Source organism: Hypanus sabinus, chromosome 3 (assembly GCF_030144855.1).
Source record: "Hypanus sabinus isolate sHypSab1 chromosome 3, sHypSab1.hap1, whole genome shotgun sequence".
NCBI lineage: Eukaryota > Metazoa > Chordata > Chondrichthyes > Myliobatiformes > Dasyatidae > Hypanus > Hypanus sabinus.
Genome location: NC_082708.1, coordinates 171,151,812 through 171,171,570, shown reverse-complemented (window position 1 = coordinate 171,171,570; position 19,759 = coordinate 171,151,812). Strand labels below are relative to the sequence as shown.

General features: G+C 39.6%; 1 protein-coding gene across 3 annotated transcripts in view; it reads left to right on the top strand.

Moving 5' to 3' along the window:
- Positions 1-17,398: 17,398 nt before the first annotated feature.
- The window catches only part of ptpra (protein tyrosine phosphatase receptor type A), a 219,091-nt gene continuing 216,730 nt past the window's right edge, over positions 17,399-19,759 (top strand). For all 3 annotated transcript variants that reach the window (XM_059965672.1, XM_059965671.1, XM_059965670.1), the window contains exon 1: positions 17,399-17,793. The gene's annotated coding sequence lies outside the window, so the exon portion shown is untranslated. The remainder of the gene's footprint in view (positions 17,794-19,759) is intronic.

The following is a 19,759-nucleotide window of genomic DNA, read 5'->3' as shown; positions in this document are numbered from 1 at the left end:
TTCAGCAGGTCAGGCAGTATTTATGGAGGTGAATATTTCCAGCATTTTGGTTTTTTTTTAATGGGCAGATATTCAAATGGTCGGATGTGACCAATGGTGTCAATTAAGAGAAAGGCTTGGACCACAGATATTCTCTGTATTTGTAAATTGTGCCACTCAATGCGAATGGATGTAATGCGCTTAGCCAAGTTTGGCAATGACACAAAGTCAACAACATTATTACCAATGTGGAAAGATACATTAAAATACAAAGAAAGGTTAATACGTTTTGCGAACTGTCAAAACTGTGGCAAATGGCTTTCAATGAGGAGATGTGAAGTCATCCAAATTTGACCAAAGAAAATATAGAATAGAGCTCTCAGAATTTTGAGAAAATAATAACATTGGCAATCATGGAGATTTGAGGTTCAACTACACGAAACAATAAGTTGTCTTGAAGATGTAGACAAAACAATTAATTAAAGGCTGACTTTTAAGTCAAGGGGACTGGAATACAAAGGAACAGAAGTTTGTTCCGGTTAATAAGAATCACCTGGAAGACCATTAACAGTTCTGGATGCCGTAAATTAGGAATGATATAAATCCGTAAGACACAGGAGCAGAATTAGGCCAGTGAGTCTGCTCCGCCACTCGATCATTGCTGATTGTGATTTTCTCTCTCAACTCCATTCTCCCGCCTTTTCTCTGTAACCTTTGACATCCTTACTAATCAAGAACCTATCAACCTGTTTTAAATATACCCAATGACTTAGCCTCCACAGCTTTCTGTGGCAATGAATTCCATAGATTCAATACACTAGAACTAAAGGATGTTAGTCTTTGTGGGAATGAGGCGCATATTTGACAAATTGGTACCTGGATTCCAAGGGTTAAGTTATATTAGGATGTAATTTCAGTATTTTGTTAAAAATGTACATTCCTTTATGATAGATAGAGTTGTGCAACTATGAATTACTAAAAAAAAGCTAGTATTAAATGAAGAAAATGTAATGAATTTGCCAGAAGAAGCAGTACCGCTGAGGATTGAGAGAGTTTTAGTATTCAGTTGTGGAGAAGAAATTGATAAATAAAGTTTCAATGGAATAAACTGGTGAGAAACACAGAAAAAATGTAGGAACTTCAATGGTTATGTAAATAGAAAAATACTTGTAAGGGCAAGTGTGGGCCTCTACAGATAGAACCTGGATAAGTTATGAATAAGGAAATTATAGAAGAGTTAAATGAATACTACGTGTCTGTCTTTACTGCAGAAGACATAAGTTTCCCAGAACTATTGCTGAAGAAAGTGTCTGCAATTGCTGAAATTGCTGAAGGTAGAAATGAAAAATGAAACTTCTACGGCAATGAAACCAAAGAAGTTAACGAATGCAAAAATGAGTAAATTGCAGAAGTTTTCAGCTTTGAGTTGAGAGTTTTGAAAGATAGAGACATTAAAACAGTGAGTATTTCTGGTAATCATTTTCCAAATATCCATAATGAAAGGTTCAGTGTCAGAAAACTTGGAAAAGTGTATTAGGAGAGAACAAAGTCAATATAGATTTTATGAAAGTGAAACTTGGTTGTGTAATCTATTGGAGTTATTAGAGGGCACACATCTCATAGATAAGCAAGGGAAATGGATGTGGTGTGTATTGATCTTCCGAAGTGTTTTGATAAGATCCACACACAGGAAGTTGGTTGGGTGGTTGTGACTAGTGGGGTACCACAATTGACAGTGCATAGTCCCAGCTTTTCACTGTATTGTCAGAGGACCAAATGTAACATTTTCAAGTTTTCTAATGAGACAAAACTGTATGGAATTGTGAGCAGTGATGAGGATGCAAAACAGGCTTCAAAAGAATATGAATAACTGAATGAGTGAGCAAAGGCAACATCTGATCAACCCTATTACCCCTGTCACTGCACAACACACTACACTCAGTGGTCACTTCATTAAGTACTTCCTGTACACCTGCTCGATAAAGCAAATATCAAATCATGTAGCAGCAACTCTATGCATAAAAGCATGCAGGCATAGTCAAGAAGTTCAATTGTTGTTCAAATCAAATATCAGATTGGGGAAGAAATGTGATCTAAATGACTTTGACTGTGGAATGATTTTTGGTGCCAGACAGAGTGGTTTGAGTATCTAAGTGCTGATCTCCTGGCATGTTAACACACAACAGTCTCTAAAGTTTACAGAGAATATTGTGAAAAACAAAAAAAAAACTCCAGTGAGCAGCAGTTTTGTGGCCCAAAACACCTTGTTAGTGTGAGAGGTCAGAGGAGAATGGTTGGACTGGTTCAAGCTGACAGGAAAACGACAGTAACTCAAATAACCACGTGTTACAACAGTGGTGCGCAGAAGAGCACCTTTGAATACACATCATGTTGAACCTTGAAGTGGATAGGCTACAGTAGCAGAGGACCACAAATGCAGACTCAGTGGCAACTTTATCAGGTACAGGAGGCACCAAATAAAGTGGCCATTGACTTTTTATAAGGTTGTTTACATTGTAAATACATGCTAGTATTTATGTACTTACACATTTTATTCTATATCCATACTTTAACCTCTAACTTTATTTCTATATTATTCTTTATTCATGAATGCTTTTTTTTCTGTTGCCTATTGCATCAACACATCACAGCAAATTCCTTTTACATCTGAATCTATATGGTGAATAATGTCGATCTTTGATCCTTCAAAAACACAGATAGAGATATTCTGAGCACAAGAAAACATTTTGGCAGAAGAACCAGATATGCTAAGTATTTTTAATCAGTGAGAAGGCTCTCAGAAGGTTCAAAAAGCTAGATACACGAAAATTGTTTCATCTGGCCCAGGAGCCTCAAACCAAGGTTTGCAGTTTCAAAATAAGGAATGGGTCACTTAAGAATGAAATGAAGAGAAACAATTTTCCCAAAGGTATGTTGAATCTGGAATTCTCCACCCATACGGTCAAGCAGTTTCATTTATTAATTTCACTTAAAGCTGAACTTGATAGATATTTCTGGATGTAAGAGGAATTCTGGGATGAGAGCATGAAAATGGTGTTGTACAGTCCACAACGATGTTGCTGACTGTATGAACATATGAATTAAGCACAAGAATAGGCCATCTCAGTTAGGCCTCAAGCTTGCTATGTCATTGACCACAGTCATGGGTGATTGGTTTGTAACTATTTCTGCACTCTTGTCTACCTGTGGCAACATTTCAACCCCTTTCTTATCAGGAGTATATCTACCTCTGTCTTAAAAATATTCAAGGATTCTGCTTCCACAACCCTTTCAGCAAGAGAGCTTAAACTACTCCCAACAACTTGGAAAGAAAATGTAGCTTCCTCTCTTTCCTAAGTATTTGAATCTTACTTTAACATGGCGACCCCCCCCCCCACTTCTAGAATTTCCTACATGAGAAACCAACGTCTCCACATCCATCCTGTCAAAACACCTCTATATCTTGTCTGATTCCTCTCTCCCCAGTGGATACAAGCCCAACCTGACTAAAATTTCTTCATCATACAACGACAAAACCTCAAACGTGATCTTGCAAATGCCCTATATACAGTAGTTGAAGCATAATTTAATATGTTTTCAATTCCCCTACAAATAATAAAAATACAACTTTGGAAGTTTGGTTGATTGATGATCTTGGCAAAACGTTGGTAGACATTTCGGCTCCAAACTAGAAGCCATCATTACTGCGCAGTTGAAGGTGTTGTCTCCCCAGAATGCCGATTATATACTCCTCGGAGATCTGAATGGATATTGATTAGACATCACGATATGGTTGGCTGGTTCAAAGGATTGTGAACAATTCAGTAGTAGTAGCTAGCTTCGACGGAGGTCCATTGGAAGTGTTTCTGAAAGTGCAGTTCTCTACAGAAGGATCCATCAACAAACACATGCGGTATATGAACCCTTACGGAGAAAAGAGAAACAAACAACGTCAGCAATTAATGAATCGTCGGTAATCTCAAGATATGGACAGCAAAGCAAACACTTTCAGTGGGCCTCCTTCGAAACTAGCCAGTCACAATCTTCTATTGCTAAACTGCTCACAGCGCTTTGAACCAGTCAACCAAATCACGACGTCTAATCAATACCCATTTGGACCCCGGAGGAGTATGTAAGCTGGCATTCTAAGGAGACAACTGCACAGTGATGACGGCTTCTCGATTGGAGCTGAAACATCTGCAAACATTTTGCCAAGCTTGGCGATCAACCAAACTTCCAAAAATACAATTGCTACATCCTCCTACATCCCACTCTTCTGCATTCTCTCATCAGTTGGATAATGTATTTATTTGGAAGTTGAGAGAGAATGGGGTGGAGAGGAATAATAAGTCAGCCACGATGGAATGGCAGAGCAGACTTGATGGGCTGAATGGCCTCATTCTGCTCCTATGTCTTATTGTCCTATTTATTTTTCCTGCTAATTCCTGATAATTTCACATGTTCCATCTTTACGTTCCATACCACTCACCCAATCTGTTCACATTCCTCTGTAGCTTCCTTAAGTCTTCATTGGAATCAAGAGCCATTAGATTTGTAGATATCATGGAACTTATTTTTGATTTGTCATGAAGATTCGAATACAGAGAAATTCAGTGAGCTGCCTTATCCAGACATGAATAAGGAACTGAATAATAAGGATTTGAGTAAGAATCATGCATTGCTCCTAAAGGAAGTTTGGGTGGAGTAGGGTTCCTGATTATTTGGGATGTTTTATTACTTTCTCTTACCCATTCCACCTTTCCAGTTGGTGTCCCTATTCTATGTGGCCTTGGATCCTTCCCCCTGTCATAATGTACTTTTCTGGGAAAGCATGGAAGCCTCTGCATGCGTTGCCTTTCACCTGACAAATACATCTTTACAATAGGTTCCCGGTTGCAACTGCATAAATGGTCCAACATAGCAATAAAGGGGTTGCTTTGTGAACTTGTGTGAAGTTCAATCTAACAACTGTCATGACAAAACAATATGAAACTGTTTATCCAACAATGCTGTGGTTTCTCTTTTGTCAGTGATGACACTATGAAAAATTTGCATCACTCATTCTTCTTCTTGCATAGTTGATATAGCAATAATGGTACAGGTGATTGCAAATAAATTATGAAAAATAAGGTAGCGGAGCAATTAACATATTTCTATTACAGTGCTAGTGATCCGGGTTCATTCCACTACTGTCTGTAAGGAGTTTGTACGTTCTCCCTGTGACCACCTGGGTTTTGCCCAGCTGCTCTGCTTTCCTCACACGTTCCAAAGATGAAAGGGTTAGTACATTAATTGGGTGTAATTGGGCAGCTTGTAGAGCCTGAAGGGCCTGTTACTGTGCTCTATCAACGACTTAAAAAAATGTAAAAATAATTAATCTTATGCAATTTTCAAGACCATTACAGGTAAACTGTAAACAGGACAACAGAAAGTAATATAAAGAACACACTACTTACTTACAGTACTTATTTAAACCCATCACCTCAAATGCTGCATAGGCTGTTGACATCAGCTCACCAGAGTCCTCAATTCTGAGCCAGTCTTTCAAGTTGTCCTGAGGTGTAACCATCTTCGAAGATCCTTCCTCTCCCAGGGAAGAGGGTTTCATAGCCTCTATTGGTGTATGTGCAGCTTTGGGTTTTTATGGGATGGAGTTGCTAGCCCTATCCCCAACCCTCCTCCTTTTGCAACTGGGCTAGGGACCATCCATGGCAGAGTTTAAGAACATACTATGCAAGTCTTTAATCTAGAAAAAAAAATTAGAAAATACTCAAAATACTCAGTAATAAGTCTGCATCTCTATGGAGTGTGAACATTAATCAGTAGTTCTATTTCTCACTGCAAAGATAACAGTTTCTTCCCCCAGAGCCATCAGACTCCTCAATACCCAGAGCCTGGACTGACACCAACTTACTACCCTCTACTGTGCCTATCATCTTGCTTATTATTTATTGTAATGCCTGCACTATTTTGTACACTTTATGCTGTCCTATGTAGGTCTGTAGTCTAGTGTAGTTTTTTTCTGTGTTGTTTTTACGTAGTTCAGTGTAGTTTTTGTACTGTTTTACGTAGCACCATGGTTCTAAAAAACATTGTCTCATTTTTACTGTACTGTACTGTCGAAATGCCAATAAAAAGTGACTTGACTTGACTTGACTTGAGATGTAGTCTGATGTGATATGTGTGATAATTTCTGGCTTTCTTTTGGGTTTCTCACAAGTGCAGTCACCTCACATTTTGCTCTCTTTTTGCACAAATAATAGAGTTGACTTTTCAGGCTGAGACCCTGCATCAGCACTGGAAAGGAAGGGGAAAGGAGCCATGTGATGGGGAGAAGGGAAGGAGTATGAGCTACAAGGTGATAGGAGAAGCAAGGTAGGTGGGGGATAGGTAATGAAATAAGAAACTGGGAGGTGATAGGTAGAAAAGGTGATGGGTTGGAGAAGAAGGAATCTGATAGAAGGGAGTGGACCATGGGAGAAAGGGAAGGAGGAAGGGCACCAGGGAGATGTGACAGGCAGGTGAGGAGAAGAGAAGTTTGGGGATCAGAGAGTAGGGAATTAAAGAAGTGGGAAGGAGAAGGGAAGTTAGAGAAATCAATATTCATGCCATTGGGTTGGAGGCTACATATACGGAATATGAGGTGTTGCTCCTCTAACCTGAGAATGGCCTCATCATGGCAGTAGGGGAAGTCATGGACTAACATGTTGGTATGGGAATTGGAATTACAATGGTTGGCATCCAGAAAGTTCCACTTTTTGCAAATGGAGCAAAGGTGCTCTACAAAGTGGACTCTAAGTCTACATCGAGTCTTCCCAATGTAAAGGAGGCCACATCAGGAACACTGTATACAGTAGACAACCCCAACAGATTTGCAGGTGAAGTTTTGCCTCACTTGGAAGGACTGTTTGGGATCCAGAATGGAGGTGAGGGAAAAGGTGAATGGGCAAGCGTAGCACTTATTCCGCTTGCCCAATGGGAGATTATTGGGGAGGGATGATTGTACAAGGGAATCAGAAACAAGAGGGAGCAATCCCTGTAGAAGGTAGAGGGAGAAGGAAGGTAAAAATGTGTTTGGTAGTAGGGTCCTGTTGAAGAAAGTGGTTGCAGAGAATGATGTACCGGACAGAGAGTCTCATGCCCCTCCTCCTTCCCTTTCTTCTATGATCCACTCTCCTCCCCTATCAGGTACCTTCTTCTACAACCCTTTACCTTTTCCACCTATCACCTCCCAGCTTCTTACTTCATCCCTCCCCCCCATCCATCTGGCTTCATCTATCACCTTCAAGCTTGTATTCCTTCCCCTCCTACCTCCTCTCATCTTCTTATTCTGGTGTCTTACCTATTCATTTCCAGTCCGGAAGAAGATTCTTGGCATGAAAGGTCAACTGTTTATTCCTTTCCATTGATGCTGCCTAATCTGCTGAGTTCTTCCAGCATTTTGTATATGTTGCTCTGGATTTCCAGTATCTGAAGAATCTCTACTTAGATTTCGCAAATGCTGGAAATCCAGCATAACACACACAAAATACTGGATGAGCTCAGCAGGTCAAGCAGCATCTATGGAAAGGAATAAAGAGGCAACATATCGGGCCAAGACCCTGATGGAGGGTTTCGGCCCAAAACATCAACTCCTTATTCCTTTCCATAGATGCTCCCTCATCTGTTGAGTTCTTTCAGCCCTTTGTGTATAGTAATTTTAATGTTTTGCACTGTACTGCTGCTGGAAAACAATACATTTCACCACATATAGCAGTGATATTAAACCTGATTCTGATTCTGACTCAGTATTTTAGTTTTGAAATTTGAATGATAATGAAGAAAAGGTGGAAATTGAAATGCAAATAGCATGGAAAGTATTTATTCCTCAATCAACAGTTTCAAAATCAGATAATTGTTTTATTATCATATTGCTGTTTGAACCTTTGTTCAAATTGCTATGTTTTTATGGTTAAATACATAATGCAGAGAAGGTAAGAAAATATAGAAAACTGCTAAGGATGAAGACATCATCTGTTCTATACCTCATTGCTCTAGATATTTCAGATCAAGAACTGCATACAATTACAGCAGTTACCAGTCTGCTGGAGTTTTTGAGTAAAAAGAATTTTTCCTGAGACACTGAAAGGTACAATATAATGCAGCCTCTCATTTATATTACTGCAATTATGGACAGATTAATACTTTTAACACAAGTTTAAGGATAAAAAGACTGCAAATTATGTTCATTTAGGTGGGCTTGAATCTTAAATTGTGGTAAACATTGAAATCATTACAAAGTAGCTGAATTATATCATGTAATAATATCATTTCAGCACCAAATTGTTGCATGTATATTTTCTGAAATGGAAGTTGCATGTCTTACCATTGCCTCTCACAATAGGTTGCCAAAGTCAGCTGTGCTATTGTAATGTAATCATATCACTGCACTGGAGAGTGAGAGAGACTAGGGGATGAGTCACTCTTCCCTGTTGTCATGAAGTGGTAAAAAAAATTGGAAGAGGAAATCAAAGTGGTTATTACGGAAATTGTAAAAATAATATAAACAAGAGAATATGTATTGCAAGACTAAAATCTATACAGGAACAAACCTCTGCGATGCTTGGCTGATTGTTCATGAACCATGTTCATTCCAGAAACATTAAATAGGTTAATTTTATTATGTTCAAGACTGAAACTGCAATTCTGCCATGTATTCTGTTTTGAAACTGCAGTCAATCAAGGTCCATTAACTTGTATAAACCAAACGTGTATGCACAAAGATTTGGAGAATCTACGGACGCATGAAACCTTTTACAGAAATAACCAAGCCTAGAAAGATGAGGACAGACTTAAACAAGACTGAGTTTTTTTTGGTCAATTATTCAAAACCCTGAACTACCCAACCTACTTGCAGAATGAATGTAACTGAATACTGAGCAGATCGCAAAGGCAGCTTACTCTGACCTTATGAGAAATTAGTAATGTACATAAGTACCAATATATTATTAATTCAAACTTAACAGCAAAATCTGAGCAATATGAATTAGAATGATGCCCAAGTTTAGGAAGTTATAATAATGTACATACTTGGAGAATTTGGGAATCAAAACTTATGGAGAATTAGGCAGGAGAGTGCATGAAGCACAAAATTGGCTACAATCTTATTAAATAATGAATAGATGTAAGGAAATGACGGCCCACGCCTGCTTCCATTTCTTATGTTCTTAAAGATATTTAATGAAGAAATATATAGTCAATAAGCCATTTACCTCTTTTTAAGATTGTTCTACCAAACAACGTGAAGATGCCTCACTGTGATCCAGTTAATAGTATTGGTCTTTGCCCCACATCTCTCAAACTTACTAAAATACATAATTCATACATAAAAATATTATTCTCAGATCTCAAATAATTCCTAACTAACCTTCCATGTGGAACCTTGTCAAAGGCCTTACTGAAGTCCACATAGACAACATCCACTGCTTTACCCCTTGTCAACTTTCCGCGTAACCTCTGCAAAAAATTCAATAAGATTTGTCTAACATGACCTTCCATGCACAAATCCATGTGGACTGTTTCTAATCAAACCCTGTCTATCCAGATAATTATATATAACATCTCTAAGAATACTTTCGATTAATTTACCCACCACTGACGTCAAACTGACAGGCCTATAATTGCTAGGATTACTCCTAGAACTCTTTTTAAACAATGGAACCACATGAGCAATACGCCAATGCTCTGGCACCATCCCCATTTCTAATGACATTTGAAATATTTCTGTCAGAGCCCTTGCTATTTCTACACTAACTTCCCTCAAGGTCCTTGGGAATATCCTGCCAGGACCCGGAGATTTATCCACTTTTATATTCCTTAAAAGCACCAGTACTTCCTCCTCGTTAATCTTCATAGTTTCCATAACTTCCCTACTTGTTTCCCTTACCGTACACAATCCAATATCCTTTATCCTTCTCCTTAGTGAACACTGAAGAAAACAAATTGTTCAAAATCTCCCCCATCTCTTTCAGCTCCACACATAGCTGTCCACTCTGATTCTCTAAGGGACCAATTTTATCCCTCACTACCCTTTTGCTGTTAATATAACTGTAGAAACCCTTCGGATTTATTTTTACCTTGCTTGCCAAAGCAACCTCATATCTTCTTTTAGTTTTTCTAATTTCTTTCTTAAGATTCTTCTTACATTCTTTATATTCCTCGAGCACCTCGTTTACTCCATGCTGCCTATATTTATTGTAGATATCTCTCTTTTTCATAACCAAGTTTCCAATATCCCTTGAAAACCATGGCTCTCTCAAACTTTTAACCTTTCCTTTCAACCTAACAGGAACATAAAGATTCTGTACCCTCAAAATTTCACCTTTAAATGACCTCCATTTCTCTATTACATCCTTCCCATAAAACAAATTGTCCCAATCCACTCCTTCTAAATCCTTTTGCATCTCCTCAAAGTTAGCCTTTCTCCAATCAAAAATCTCAACCCTGGGTCCAGTCCTATCCTTCTCCATAATTATATTGAAACTAATGGCATTGTGATCACTGGACCCGAAGTGCTCCCCAACACATACCTCCGTCACCTGACCTATTTCATTCCCTAACAGAAGATCCAAGACTGCCCCTTCTCTAGTCGGTACCTCTATGTATTGCTGCAAAAATCTATCCTGCACACATTTTATAAACTCCAAACCATCCATCCCTTTTACAGCATGTGCTTCCCAGTCTATCTGTGGAAAATTAAAATCTCTCACAATCACAACCATGTGCTTACTACAAACATCTGCTATCTTGTAAATTTGCTCCTCCAATTCTCGCTCCCCATTAGGTGGTCTATAATACACCCCTATAAGTGTTACTACACCTTTCCCATTCTTCATTTCCACCCAAATAGTCTCCCTAGACGAGCCCTCTAATCTAACCTGCCAGAGCACCTCTGTAATATTTCCTCTGACAAGCAATGCAACACCTCCCCCTCTTGTCCCTCCGATTCTATCACACCCGAAACAATGAAAACCAGGAATACTTAGTTGCCAATCACACCCCTCCTGTAACCATGTTTTATTAATAGCTACAACATCATATTTCCGGGTATCAATCCATGCTCTAAGCTCATCCACCTTTCTTACAATGCTCCTAGCATTAAAATAAATGCATTTAAGAAATTCTCCACCTCTTCCTTTCTGTTCATCTCTAACAGTACAAAGTACTTGACTGTCTTCTTTTTCTTCCTTCTCCCATACATCTGTTCCTACATTCTGGTTCCCCTCCCCCCTCGTATCTAGTTTAAATCCACTGGAGCCTCTTTAGCAAACTTACCTGCAAGAATATTTGTCCCCCCTCCAGTTCAGATGTAAACCGTCCCACCGGAACAGGTCCCACCTTCCCTGGAAAACTGCCCAATTATCTATAAATCTGAAGCCCTCCCTCCTGCACCATGTCTTCAGCCACGTGTTGATCTGCACTACCTTACTATTTCTAAACTCACCTGCATGCAGCCCTGGTAGCAATCCTGAGATTGCTATCCTGGAGGTCCTGTCCTTTAACTTGGCACCTAGTTCCCTAAACTTACTTTTCAGGACCTCCTCACTCTTCCTACCCACACCATTGGTCCCTACATGGACCACAACATCCAGCTGCTCACCCTCCCACTTGAGAATACTGAGAACTTGATCCGAGATATCACGGACCCTGCCACCAGGGAGGCAACAGACCATCCGGGATTCTCGATCTCTTCCACAGAACCTCCTATCTATCGAATCCCCTATCACTACTGCTCTCCTCTTTTCCCTCCTTCCCTTCTGAGCTGAGGTCCAGTCTGGGTGCCAGAGACGCAACCACTGCAACTTGTCCCTGGTGGGTCGTCCCCACCAACAGTATCCAAAACTGTATACTTATTATTGATAGGAACGGCCACAGGGGTGCTCTTCTCTTCCTGTCTATTCCCCTTCCCTCTCTTGACAGTCACCCAACTACCTGTCTCCTGACTCCTACAGGTGACTATCTTCCTGAAACTCCTGTCTATTTCTGCCTCTGCCTCCCGAATAATCCGAAGTTCATCCAGCTCCAGTTTCAGTTGTGCATTCAGAGATGCTCTTCTGCTCACACTGTTGTAATACATGGCTATTTGGGTTACTGTTACCTTCCTGTCAGCTTGAACCAATCTGGCTGTTCTCCTCTGACCTCACTCAGTAACAAGACTCTTTTGCCCACAGAACTACAGCTCAAAGGATGTTTTTGTTTCTTACACTATTCTCTGTAAACTCTAGAGACTGTTATGCGTGAAAATCCCAGGAGATCAGCAGTTTCTGATATACTCAAACTGGCACCAACAATCATTCCATGGTCAAAGTCACTTAAATCACATTTCTTTTCCATTCTGATGTTTGGTCTGAACAACAACTGTACCTCTTGACCATGTCTTCATGCTTTTATGCACTGAGTTGCTGCCACATGATTGTTTGTTTAGATATTTGCATTAATGAACAGGTGTACAGGTGTACCTATGAAAGTGGCCACTCACTGTACATTAACTTCATCAAATCAGAGCACAGATTTGTAGCTATTTCCGTATGCTAAGTTCACACATTTGAACAACTGTTCAACGGCAAGAAGTATCTCCTACGATGTTACTTAAAAGGATTGACAACTATCTGTAAGTTAGTTGCTGATTGGATTTCATTGCATGATTTCAATAGTCAGCTGAAGCTTGGTGCTCCTAAGTATCTTTAAAAATTGTTAGGGGCCTGAGAAACTGGAAAAGGAATAGCAAATTAATCCCTCATTCAATGCCATTAAGTAAGATCTTGATCTTGGCATCAACATCACTTTACCATTATCAGCCCCAGAGTCATATATTTGAATGAAATTGGCATGGTGGCACATTGGATCATGCCCTTGTTTTACAGCTCCAGAGATCCTGCTTTGAAACTGACTTCAGTGCTATCTCAGCAGGACTCTGTACAATATGGGTTTCCTCCAGGTGCTCTGCTTTCTTCTGGTAGGTTAGTTGATACTGTAGACTACCCTTGGTTTAGGTTTATGAGAAAAGAATCATAAGTAGCTGATCAGACTCAGAATCAGATCTAATATCACGGGCATATGTCATGAAATTTGTTGTTTTGCAGCAGCAGTGCATTGCAATACACAGTAATAAAACTATAAATTACAGTAAAAAGTATATATAAAAATAAATTAAATTAGTCGTGCAAAAAGAGAAGGAAAAATTACTGACAGAGTATTCATGGGTTCTTTGACCATGCAGAAATCTGAAATCTTATGGATATGTGTGAGAGAGTTAAGTTACCAGGATCGTTTTTATTTTTAAACCTCTTCAGGCATTGCTGGGAGAGATTGGGATTAAAGAAAGTTGGAACTTTAAGACTGAAAAATTGCTTAACTGGACTCTATAAGACCACAAGACCTTTGTAGAATTAGGCCACCTGGTCCATTGAAACTGCACTGCCATTTAATCATGGCTGATGGTTTTTTTTCTCCTCGTCAACCCCCGTTCAATATTTAACTCTCAATATAAACCAGCAAACATAAGGGTGGTTATAGATTTGATGCAAGACAAGACAAGGCCATTAATTTTGGATGATCTTGCTAATTCATTTGAATTATCATTGAGTATGTGATGTGTGAGTAACCCATCATGTAGTTAAATACTTTTGAAACATTTTTTTGTCTAAGTCATCTGTGTAACAGTGTGATTCATGGCATATTAATGTAAACATTTTTTGTCATGACTTGTTTGGACAAATCACAGTGAATACTTCGGTCTTGCATATTATCTAGTACACAAACTGTATCCGAGGAAAGATAGCACCAGTTATTAATTCTTTTCAAATTAGTTTTTCGTTGTGCTATTCAGATATACATGCAGAATCTAATACATTTGTATTCAAACACTTTATTTAAAATATTGTTAAACATGAGCTCATCCATAGCTGCAGAATTGTGTAAACTGTTAGTAACCAAACAATACAAAGGATATGATAGTTCCAAGGAAAGTCCAGAAATTGCAGAGAATGCAGAGGGAACTATGCTGCATTCTAGTTATGAGGAGAGATTGCTTAGATTGAGTTTCTTTTTTTTTTGGAGCAAAGCAGATTGAATTGAGATGTACAAAATTGTGAGAAGATGAATATAATCAACATCCCATATCACAGAGTCCAGTTTCCCAGGGGCATAGATTTGAATTAATTTAAAGAAGGATTAAAGGGGAGCTGAGAAAAAAAACTCAATGAGAAGTGAGGATCTGGAGCTCAGTGCTTGAATGGATGTTGGAGGTAAACACTCTCATTGCATTTAAAACATACCTGGATGAGCACTTGAAGACATACAGGACTTAAAGCCATGAGTTTGAAGTCAAGTGAATCTCATGCCCATTTTTGGTCATAGACTGGTGGTGTAGAATGGCCTTGACTGTGCTGTTAATTCCGATGATTGATGATAAATAAACAAAATCATCATTCACGTCCTTTGAAAAGGAATCAACTTCAATATTGGATTTTGAATGCGAAGCAATTAATTGCTTAGAATTTTAAATTTGACATTTGTGTGTAATAAATACAAATGGTATTTTTTAAAATCTAGAATGGTTCTGCTTTGTGAGTGTACAGCTCACAACAGCTTACTGGATTGGATTCAAGAACAAGAATCTTGGCTGACTTCTGTCCTGCTTAATTCTGAGATATTGAAACAAATGTTAGTACCCCATTGCTGTTCTGGCTCAGACGATCTAACTTGGTGAGCTTTTGCTCTGTGTATAACTTTGCTGATTTGTACTTACAGCAGGACTTTTAATAGGACTACCAAAAGAACTGTTGGTTTCAGCCAGATGTGTAAGAATACAGATATAATCAAACATAATGGCAGATGGTGTATTTAAGTTCAGAGAGTGAGGTTTAGAAATGCACTGTTTGGCTCAGAGTTAAAGGCTGAATAAAACTGTGAATAAGGCTGAATAAAACTGTGAATAAGGCTGAATAAAACTTTTATATCATAAATTTGTACATTTATTAGAAATGACTTTGCAGTGATCCACTGAAGGTGTACTGCTGGAGGTACAGCTTTCGGATGATGAGTTAACTGTTGTTCGATTTTCTCTCTTGGCTGAATGTGTAACATCATCTTATAATATTCACAGATATAAAGCTCTCCTGGCATTCAGGTTAATCTATATGTCTGACCAAAATCAATAAATCAGATTGTCTAGCCTCTTTTCTCATTGTTACCATTTTGGTTATATCTCACGGAGACAGAAATTTGGAACGTGGGAGAAAATGACAGCTGACAAAATTATTCAAGAAATATTTTCAGAAAATTATGTGAACTTTATGACAAGATGACAGAGGCTGCGTGGCTATTTCAATTAGAAATGAGGATATGGAAACACTGACATAATTAGCGGGTCAAAAAATGACATGTATATATGTTTTAATATATTACAGATAACAGTGAAGGAAGTGTTGCAGTCTATCATTGACTATAAAATCTACTTAGAGTTTGCCAGGATTTGACAGGATTTTATCAATAACTCACAGTATGAGTTCCTTTCCTTTGCTTGGACTTCGAAATTTTCATCTCTATAATTGATTACTTATTTGTTTCAAACTTAGAGGTTTTCTTTGCATTCATCTACAACCTTCATGAGTCATGGAAATTTAAGGCACAGATGGTGGTCAAGTCAAAAAGCTTATTAACAAATACTGAGAAAGTTATAATACTTTTCTCTTCATATCTCCATTTCTCTTAATATTTTTGCATTGCCATTTCTTTGTCCTCTTTCCTTTCTTGAAGGAGACTCCTCAAAAGCAATTCCTTAACCCATGCTGTTAATTGCTTTTCTAATTCATCACCCATTCCTGCTCAAATGCCAAGATGAATGAAAAGCTCTCCGGGATTGCAGAAAAAAAGGCTCTATATTAAAAAAAAACAGTTGTTACTCTTTCCAAACAAAAAACAAATGCAGAATTTAGGACTTTAAAATGGGACTGTGCATTGTGCCTTGGTCTGGATATACCATGCTTTCTAACCTAATTTCACAAGATAGATGAAAGGAGCAGGTTCTTTACCAGAACTGTGATGTGATTTATGGCAATTAAAGAACTTCTTTTTTACAGAGAGCAAGTACTGTACTATTTTCTGATATTTTTAATATATTAAAGTCACAGACATATTCTCTGGATAATTAGTCTAACATCTAGATTACTTGGAGAAAAAAATAGAGTGCAGATGCCGGACTCTAGTTGGCCAATACTATATTAATGTAGGGAAATAGTCAGTCTTTGTTTTGGGTCCAGAACCATCTGGAAAGAGCCAGTATATAAATGTGGGGCAAGGGGTGGAGCAAGACCTGGTGGGTCCAGGTGAGAGGGTGAAAGGAAGATGGGGATGTGTTTGGCTGGGGAGAAGTGGTAATGGGAATGATTTCAGTAACTGGGAGATGATAGGTGGAAATGACAAAGGGCTGAAGATGATGGAATCTGATAGGAGAGGATGGGAAATCACCCAGTGAGGGTGTATGGGTAGGAAAGAGGAAAAGAAACACAGACTGATTTGCTGCTCAAATATCACACTTTTTTTAATTGTAAAGATTTTTTTTTTGTTTTCATAGAAATTCCAAAAGTGATCTGATGTTCTCAAAAGATAAAAAACATTGATTTTTAAAAACCATGATACTGTAATCTGTTCCAAATGTTTTACATCTTGAAAAGCATGTTGGAAAAATATGAGCCAAGTTACAGAAGAGGAAGCAGAGGTTACAAGGGAGACAGCAGATGGAAGAAAAACCAGGAAGTTGCGTCCCTCAGGATTACTGTAACAAATAGAAGATGTTGGAAAAACTTACATTATGCAAAAGATATGGATAGCGAAACAAATCTTGCTTTGAGTCCATGATCAAGAAACAAATTGAGGACCTCCTCTAAAATATTCTGCATTTATAGAATCAGATGAGTTTGGTTTAAAATCGTGTCTGTACTGATTTTCTTAGGGTTAGGAGGGTTTCATCCCTCACCCCAGGATTTTTCTCCAGGATTCTGCAAATTATTCGTCTTTAAGATCTTGTCCAACCCTCCTTTGGAAGAGACGCGGGATTCAAATTCCATTTTTATTCCGGTTAGGTTATCACTGCTCCCTAGTCTCGGAAAAAAGTCTTTTTTTTCCGTCACTCCCGAGATGTCAGCAGTGGAATAATCTTGGAATCGAGTCATCCCAATCCCAGCCCAAATCCAGGGATGATGAAGGAATGAGTTTCGTGCAGTGAATTGAGGAGTCCTGCGGGTGGCGTTTGAATGGAAAGAGAGAACGAGAGATTTTCGGTGTGAGCTGAGTTTTCCCCCCTTCCCTTTCCTTGCTCTCTTCTCTCCGCATTCGCTTAACCAGTCATTCCCTCGCGTTATGTAAAGATGGCGGCGGGATAGCAGCGGCGGCGGCGGCGGAGGTGGGAGAAACACAGCGGGAACCGTGAGAGCGCGCGCCGCAGCGGCGGCGGCGGCTGGGTTTCTCGAGCGACAACAGCCGGAGGGGCACGGCGCGAGGCGAGGCGGCGGCGGGCCGGGATTGGCTTGGCTTGGCCACCGTGTGTGAGCGAGCGAGCGAGCGAGCCCGCGCGGGGGGCCGAGCTGAGGCGAGCGAGATCGGCGGCGGCTGGGCTGCGGGGCCCGGCTGAAGGCGAGTGGAGGAGGAACGGCGACGGTGACTGACTCGCACGGCGGGGGGGAGGAAAATAACACAGAAGCCCTCCCTCCCTCTCCCTGAGGGAGACCAGGAGAGAGGCGGCGGATGCGGGATTGCTGGAATTCACCCTCCTCGGTGAGTTAGGGGAAAATATCCCGCAGGATTTCGTGGGGTTTTTTTTTTGTACATTGACTATTCCTGGTGCAGTTTAAAAAAATAAAATACCATACCAGGTTTGATTTCAGTAATACGCAGCTCTTGTTGCGGACGGTGTTTTTAAATTTTTTAATGGTTGCTGGAATTTGCTCTGTTTGTGTTGAGGATTATCCAGAGTTGTGTGGTCGGGCGTGGTGTGGATGAGAGAGGGGGTGGTGGTGTTCTCTTCTCCATCCTGCCACTGGGATGGCGGGGCGGCCTCGGGCCTGTGGGAGGGCCAGGTGAGCTCCTCGGCTGCAGTTGTCCTGGACAAATGTCTGTGTCGACCCTAAGCGAAACTCCTCGCTTAAAAAGGCACCTTTCCCCCAAGCTGCCACCAATAATCGTGCTGCTGAATCCCTTACCCTTGTGAGCCGGATAGCGCGAGTCCTAACACTTTATTTTTAAAATTGAAATAGTCCTCTTCGCTCTCTCTCCCCCCCCCCCCCCCCCAACAAGTGGTATCAGAATTAAATCATTTTAGTCACTGGTTGCTACTTGCCTTCTTACCTATTGTCAGTTTCATTTCTAGTTATTTCTACTTCTAAGCCCTCTTTCCAATAAATCGCCTCCAGCACCGTTTCCTTCGCATTAGTTTCACAAGACTTGGTTGGCAGCCATGCCGCACCGTTCGATTAACTTCGGAAGAAAGGCAAAAAGATTTATTAGCTGTCTTAGTCAGATTTTATCATTCGGATGCATGGGTACTATGCTGTGTTGTAAAAGACATACTAACGTGTTAAACTGAACTTGGTGAGTGTTGGCCTTGACACTGGAACAGATCCGAATTCCAAATTCAAGACTGCTGCTCTCACTGGAGACAAGTTGTGTAATTCACTTTGGTCTTTGTGACTTTGATTTGTTTGCCTTAATTGCCTAAATCTAATATTTCCAGGCGATGAATGCATTACTGTACTGTGTGCAGGAGTGTGTTGCAAGGGCCCATTGAGGGAATTGTCTGAACCACAAGAGCAAAGCTGAAGTAGTTTGTGTTCTTGGCCCTGAAATGTGGTAACTGCTTTGATGTTGTAATTAACTGCAGGTATTTTAATAATTCTTCATTATTTTATAATGAAAATACTAATAATTTTAACAGATGTAATTTGGAAAATGCAATGACAGGAACTTGGTTAAACAGTGGAGCAAGTTGACTGACTTTTAACTCCATGAAATCAATTGTTACCCCATTAGATGGTTTGAAAGAATGTGCACCTGATATATACAGGCACTACTAGATCAATTGTATTTTTTTACATCAAAGATAAACATTATTTTGTACTATCATATTTTTGGAGGAACATGCAATAGGTTATTAGAAAGGGTTAACAGAAAAGATCCAATATAGTTTGAAAAGTGGAATTCTTGGGCTTTTTCCTTGTCTTAATTTTTTGTGCAGTGTGATTTGAGCATATTTACTTATTTTTGCACCTTTCATCAGAATTAGTTTTATTATTACTGGCATGTGACGTGAAGTTTGTTAACTTAGCAGCAGCACTTCAATGCAATACATTTAGGAGAGAAAAAAATAAAAAAAAAGTAAATCAATTACTATATGCATATATTGAATAGATTAAAAGTGTGCTAAAAACAGGATTAATGTATATTAAAAAAAGAGTGAGGTAGTGTCTAAGGGTTCAATGTCCATTTAGGAATCAGATGGCAGAGGGGAAGAAGCTGTTCCTGAATCGCTGAGTGTGTGTCTTCAGGCTTCTATATCTCCTACCTGATGGTAACAGTGAGAAAAGGGTGTGCCCTGGGTGCTGGAGGTCCTTAATAATGGATGCTGCCTTTCTGAGACACTGCTCCCTGAAGATGTCCTGGGTACTTTGTAAGCTAGTACCCAAGATGGAGCTGACTAGATTTACAACCCTCTGCAGCTTATTTCGGTCCTGTGCAGTAGCCCCCC